The 5,909-nt window shown below is 46.5% G+C and overlaps 1 protein-coding gene across 1 annotated transcript in view; it reads right to left on the reverse strand.

Moving 5' to 3' along the window:
- The window catches only part of LOC138968004 (uncharacterized), a 35,638-nt gene that overhangs the window by 210 nt on the left and 29,519 nt on the right, over positions 1-5,909 (reverse strand). The window lies entirely within an intron of this gene.

Consider the following 5,909-nt stretch of genomic DNA (forward strand, 5'->3'; position numbering starts at 1 on the left):
GTTTCAAATGTAATAATGATAATAATGATAATATGATAATAATGGGGCGGGGATGTAGCTCAGTTGGTAGCGCGCTGGATTTGTATTCAGTTGGCCGCTGTCAGCGCGAGTTCGATCCCAGGTTCGGCGGAAATTTATTTCAGAGTCAACTTTGTGTGCAGACTCTTTTCGGTGTCCGAACCCTCCCCCCGTGTACACTACATTGGGTGTGCACGTTAAAGATCCCACGATTGACAAAAGGGTCTTTCCTGGCAAAATTGCTTAGGCACAGTTAATAATTGTCTACCTATACCCGTGTGACTTGGAATAATAGGCCGTGAAAGGTAAATATGCGCCGACATGGCTGCAATCTACTGGCCGTATAAAATTTCATCTCACACGGCATCACTGCAGAGCGCCTAGAACTGTACCCACGGAATATGCGCGATATAAGCGTCATTGATTGATTGATTGATTGATTGAATAATGATAATAATGATAATAATGAGGATACTTACAAGGCGCAAACCCTGATACAGTTCTAAGCGCCTCACAAACACATACATAAATTTTTTTTTTCAAGGGAAGTAAGCGCTCTAAATGCATACATGTGAAATAGAGTAAGTGAGAGTCATTCGGAACCATTGTCCTGGCCCCTGAGAGAATAACAAGCATTGAAATGAACAAGCGACTTTCATCCTCATGTCATGTCAGGTTTGAAAAGTGTTTTTTGTCCTATTTTGGTTGGCTCCAATCGTTGCACAAAACAATACATTGGAACTTTGAACTTTATTTATTTATCGAGGGTAACAGAATAAGCAATGTATACATGCTTTTTTTTCATCCGGCCCTCGCCCATTGAGGGTAACTCGATTAATAACAAGAAGAAATATAAGTTAAGTTAATTACAATACAATTTATATAATTAACATGTCAAAAAATTAAAAAGATTTAATTAGATTAAATTAACATTGGACGATAATGATCAGCAATGCTTATGAACCCGTTCTATGATTTGATGTTTGGTCTCGTTGCTGTAGGATATAATGCGAGTGAAGAGCGATTTGTTCGTTATATGACGGGTTTTATTTTATCGTTGTGTGTCTCTGCCTGTCAGTCTGTCTGTCTGTATGTCTGTCTGTCTGTCTGTTTGTCTATATGTCTCCTTCTTTCTCCCTCTCCAACTCATTCCCAATCGAGACAGAGGTGTATACAGTCATTGACAAAGACAGACAAAGGGAGACAGAAAGAGAGAGACAGAGAGAGGGACTGAGGGAGAGAGAGAGGGAGGGAGAGAGAAGGGAGAGATTGAGAGAGGGATAGAGAGAAGGGAGAGATAGAGAGAGGGATAGAGAGAAAGAGGCAGTGAGAGAAAGGGGGACAGAGAGAGGGACAAAGAGAAAGAGAGAGAGAGAGAGAGAGAGAGAGAGAGAGAGAGAGAGAGAAAGAGAGAAAGAGACAGAGAGAGAAAGAAAGAGAGACAGAGAGAGAAAGAAAGAGAGACAGAGAAAGACGGAGAGATACAGACACAGACAAATATACAGACAAAGAGAGAGAGAACCGAGCAGACAGAGGCAGAGAGAGTCAATGGCATATTCCAGATGGTTCAGATCAACTTCTCACCTGTGGATCCTGGGAAGCGGTAGCCTGAGAACAGTATTTCTGGGCAGACTGGATTGCGGGGCAGCCGCCGATCTGGGGGAACTGGCAGCTACCTGCTCAGACACATTTAGCAAAGTAAAGTTGAAAGAACATGACGGCGTTGATGACGGTGTTTTGTACTTCAGCTAAGACAACCAGAAAATCTGTTTGCACTGCAACGCTTGCATTGCTTGAACCAGAACATTTGAAAATTCAATTCACGTTTTTTTCTCGTTTTGTAGGTTTCAAAAGCACCGTCATATTTCCTTAAATCTATGTTTTCGCAGAAAGATAATTTGTATGATCTTTTCTCAATTAATCTGTTTATACGAGCCTATCGGTTACGTGTCAGAAGGAAGCTTGCAGCTTAAAAAGACGAAGACAAATAATGTAATCGATGAAATCCAGCGTGCTATGACAGGAGGAGAAGGCTAGCGAAAAACCTGAATTCACTACAAATTCTGCTGCAATAACCCCCGACGACTACAACAATGAGCACGACGACGACAGCAGCCAACCAAGTAGGCTACTACTACGACCAACCGTTAACAACGAACGAAACGATTACCACCATAACCACAGACAACAAGAATAAAACTACTGCCAACAAGCAGCACCACAACACGCAGTCAACAACAACAACAACAACAACAACAACAACAACAACAACAACAACAACACCCTCACCACAACAACAACAAGAACAAGAACAACAAGATCAACAACAAGATCAACACCAAGATCAACAACAAGATAAACAACAACAACAACAACAACAACAAAAACAACAACAAAAACAACAACAAAAACAACAAAACAACAACTGACCAAGTAGGAAAACTGTCTTACCTTGGCCACCGCCCTGTTGCCCGCCGTTCTGGGTCTGGCGTCCTCCTGAAGGATAAGGCTCAGAGTTAGTGTTAGGATTGCTGTGAGAGTTATGAGGGTTAGAGGGAGAGCCTCCCTGGCCGAAAGGGGGACGTTGCAGTTCCTGTCCTGGGCTGATGCCTCCGCCCTGGCGACTATTCTGTGGGCTGCTAAACCCATGAGGGCTTCGGTTTTCCGAGCTGGGAAACCGACTGGATCCTGGAGAGTTCCTCGTTTGCGAACCGAAAGAACCTCCGGACTGGTGTGGGTTCCGGTTTTGTGAGTTTGGATTACCATCAGATCCTTGAGAACCGCGACCTTCTGAACCAGGGAACTGGCCTGATACCGGAGAGTTCCTTGTCTGCGAGCCAAAAGAACCGCTAGATTGGTGAGGGTTTCGGTTGTGTGGACTTGGGAATCCCCCACCGGAGCTTTGAGAGGCAAGGTACTGGCTAGATCCTTGAGAATTCCTGCTTTGTGAGCCAAAGGAACCGCCTGGTCCGAGTGGATTTTGGTTTTGTGAGTTAGGGAAACCACCAGATCCTTGTGAGCTTGAATACTGGTTGCTCTGCTGAATTCCATCCTGAGACTGCTGAGGATCATATTGCTGTTGACCCTGTGGACGGCCTGGCTGGGAACTCGCTGTACAACAGCCAGGACCGCCCCCATTTGCGCTGTTGAGACCACGCTGCTGACTTGAGGGATGACCATTTGATCCCTGATAGCCCCCTTGCTGATTCTGTGCACCGCGTTGTTGATTGTTATGTTGTCCTGATAACTGATAATGTGCGGACCCGCCTTGCTGATTGTTATGTTGTCCTGATAACTGAAAATGTGCGGACCCGCCTTGCTGATTTTGAGGGCTGGGTACCTGATTATTTTGTTGCCTAGGATATTGAGAATGTTGAGAAGCAGGTTGTAGCATCTGGGAACCGTGTTGATCATTATTTTGTTGTCTTGGATCTTGTGAAAGCTGTGAACCGCTTTGTTTGCCCTGAGAGGCGCTCTGTTGCATCTGAAAACCGCGTTGTTGATTGTTATTTTGCTGTCCATATTGGAAATGTTGAGAACCGCCTTGTCTGCCGGGGTTGACACTTTGCTGATAATTTTGTTGGGAATATTGAGAAGAGCCCTCTTCCATTTTGGAAGCACGTTGCTGATTATCTTGCTGCGTTGGATATTGAGAATGTTGAGAGCTGCCTTGTTGTATTTGTGAAACCTGTTTTTGTCTGTGATGCTGTGAATGCTTCGAACCGCGATCTTGATTATTGTGTAGTCACCAGGATTGGGAATGCTGCGCACTGCTTCCCTGAGAACCGCGCTGTTGCATCTGAGAACCACGTTGTTGATTGCTACTTTGCTGTCCATATTGGGAATGTTGAGAACCGCCTTGCTGGCCCTGAGAACCGCGCTGTTGATTATTTTGTTGTCCTGAAGATTGAGAATGTTGCGAACTTCTTCCCTGAGAACCGCGTTGTTGCATCTGAGAACCGCGCTGTTGTCCCAGGGATTGGGAATATTGAGAGCCACCTTGCTGGCCCTGAGAACCTCGTTGTTGCATCTGAGACCCGCGCTGTTGATTGCCATTTTGCTGTCCATTTTGGGAATGTTGAGAGCCACCCTGCTGGCCCTGAGACCCGCGCTGTAGATAGCTATTTTGCTGTCCATTTTGGGAATGTTGAGAGCCACCCTGCTGGCCCTGAGAACCGTGTTGTTGCATCTGAGAACCGCGTTGCTGATTGCTATTTTGTTGTCTGGGGAATTGAGAATGTTGAGAGCCACCTTGCTGGCCCTGAGAACCTCGTTGTTGCATCTGCGAACCGCGTTGCTGATTGCTATTTTGTTGTCTGGGGAATTGAGAATGTTGAGAGCCACCTTGCTGGCCCTGAGAACCTCGTTGTTGCATCTGAGAACCGCGCTGTTGATTGCTATTTTGCTGTCCATTTTGGGAATGTTGAGAGCCACCTTGCTGGCCCTGGAAACTTCGTTGTTGATTATTTTGTTGTCCCGAGGATTGAGAATGTTGCGAACTGCTTCGCTGAGAACCGCGTTGTTGATTGCTATTTTGCTGTCCGTTTTGGGAATGTTGAGAACCGCCTTGCTGGCCCTGAGATCCGCGCTGTTGCATCTGAGACCCGCGCTGTTGATTGCTATTTTGCTGTCCATTTTGGGAATGTTGAGAGCCACCTTGCTGGCCCTGAGAACCTCGTTGTTGCATCTGAGAACCGCGCTGTTGATTGCTACTTTGCTGTCCATTTTGGAAATGTTGAGTACCGCTTTGTTGGCCGCGGTTACCACTTTGCTGATAATTTTGTTGGGAATGCGGAGAATAGCCTTGTTCCATTCTGGAAGCACGTTGCTGATTATCTTGCTGTGTAGGATATTGAGAATGCTGAGAGCTGCCTTGTTGCATTTGTGAACCCCGTTGTTGTTGTCCGCGATTTTGTGAATGCTGCGAACCGCGTTGTTGATTATTTTGTTGTCTCGGGGATTGGGAATGTTGAGAACCGTCTTGTTGGCCCTGAGAACCGCGCTGTTGCATCTGAGAACTGCGTTGTTGATTGCTGTTTTGCTGTCCATTTTGGGAGTGTTGAGAGCCACCCTGCTGGCCCTGAGAACCTCGTTGTTGCATCTGAGAACCGCGCTGTTGATTGCTATTTTGCTGTCCATTTTGGGAATGTTGTGAGCCACCTTGCTGGCCCTGAGAACCTCGTTGTTGCATCTGAGAACCGCGCTGTTGATTTCTACTTTGCTGTCCATTTTGGGAATGTTGAGAGCCACCTTGCTGGCCCTGAGAACCTCGTTGTTGCATCTGAGAACCGCGCTGTTGATTGCTACTTTGCTGTCCATATTGGAAATGCTGAGAGCCACCTTGCTGTCCCCGAGAACCGCGTTGTTGATTATTTTGTTGTCCCGAGGATTGAGAATGTTGCGAACTGCTTCCCTGAGAACCGCGTTGTTGATTGCTATTTTGCTGTCCATTTTGGGAATGTTGGGAGCCACCCTGCTGGTCCTGAGAACCGCGTTGTATCATCTGAGATCCACGCTGTTGATTGCTACTTTGCTGTCTGGGAAATTGGGAATGTTGAGAGCCACCTTGCTGGCCCTGGGAACCGTGTTGTTGATTTTGTTGTTGTCCCGAAGATTGAGAATGTTGCGAACTGCCGCCCTGAGAACCGTGCTGTTGATTGCTACTTTGCTGTCCATATTGGGATTGTTGAGAGCCACCTTGCTGGCCCTGAGAACCTCGTTGTTGCATCGGAGAACCGCGCTGTTGATTTCTACTTTGCTGTCCATTTTGGGAATGTTGAGAGCCACCTTGCTGGCCCTGAGAACCTCGTTGTTGCATCTGAGAACCGCGCTGTTGATTGCTACTTTGCTGTCCATTTTGGGAATGTTGAGTACCGCTTTGTTGGCCGCGG

This window comes from Littorina saxatilis, linkage group LG6, assembly GCF_037325665.1.
Source record: "Littorina saxatilis isolate snail1 linkage group LG6, US_GU_Lsax_2.0, whole genome shotgun sequence".
In the NCBI taxonomy this organism is placed as follows: Eukaryota; Metazoa; Mollusca; class Gastropoda; order Littorinimorpha; family Littorinidae; genus Littorina; species Littorina saxatilis.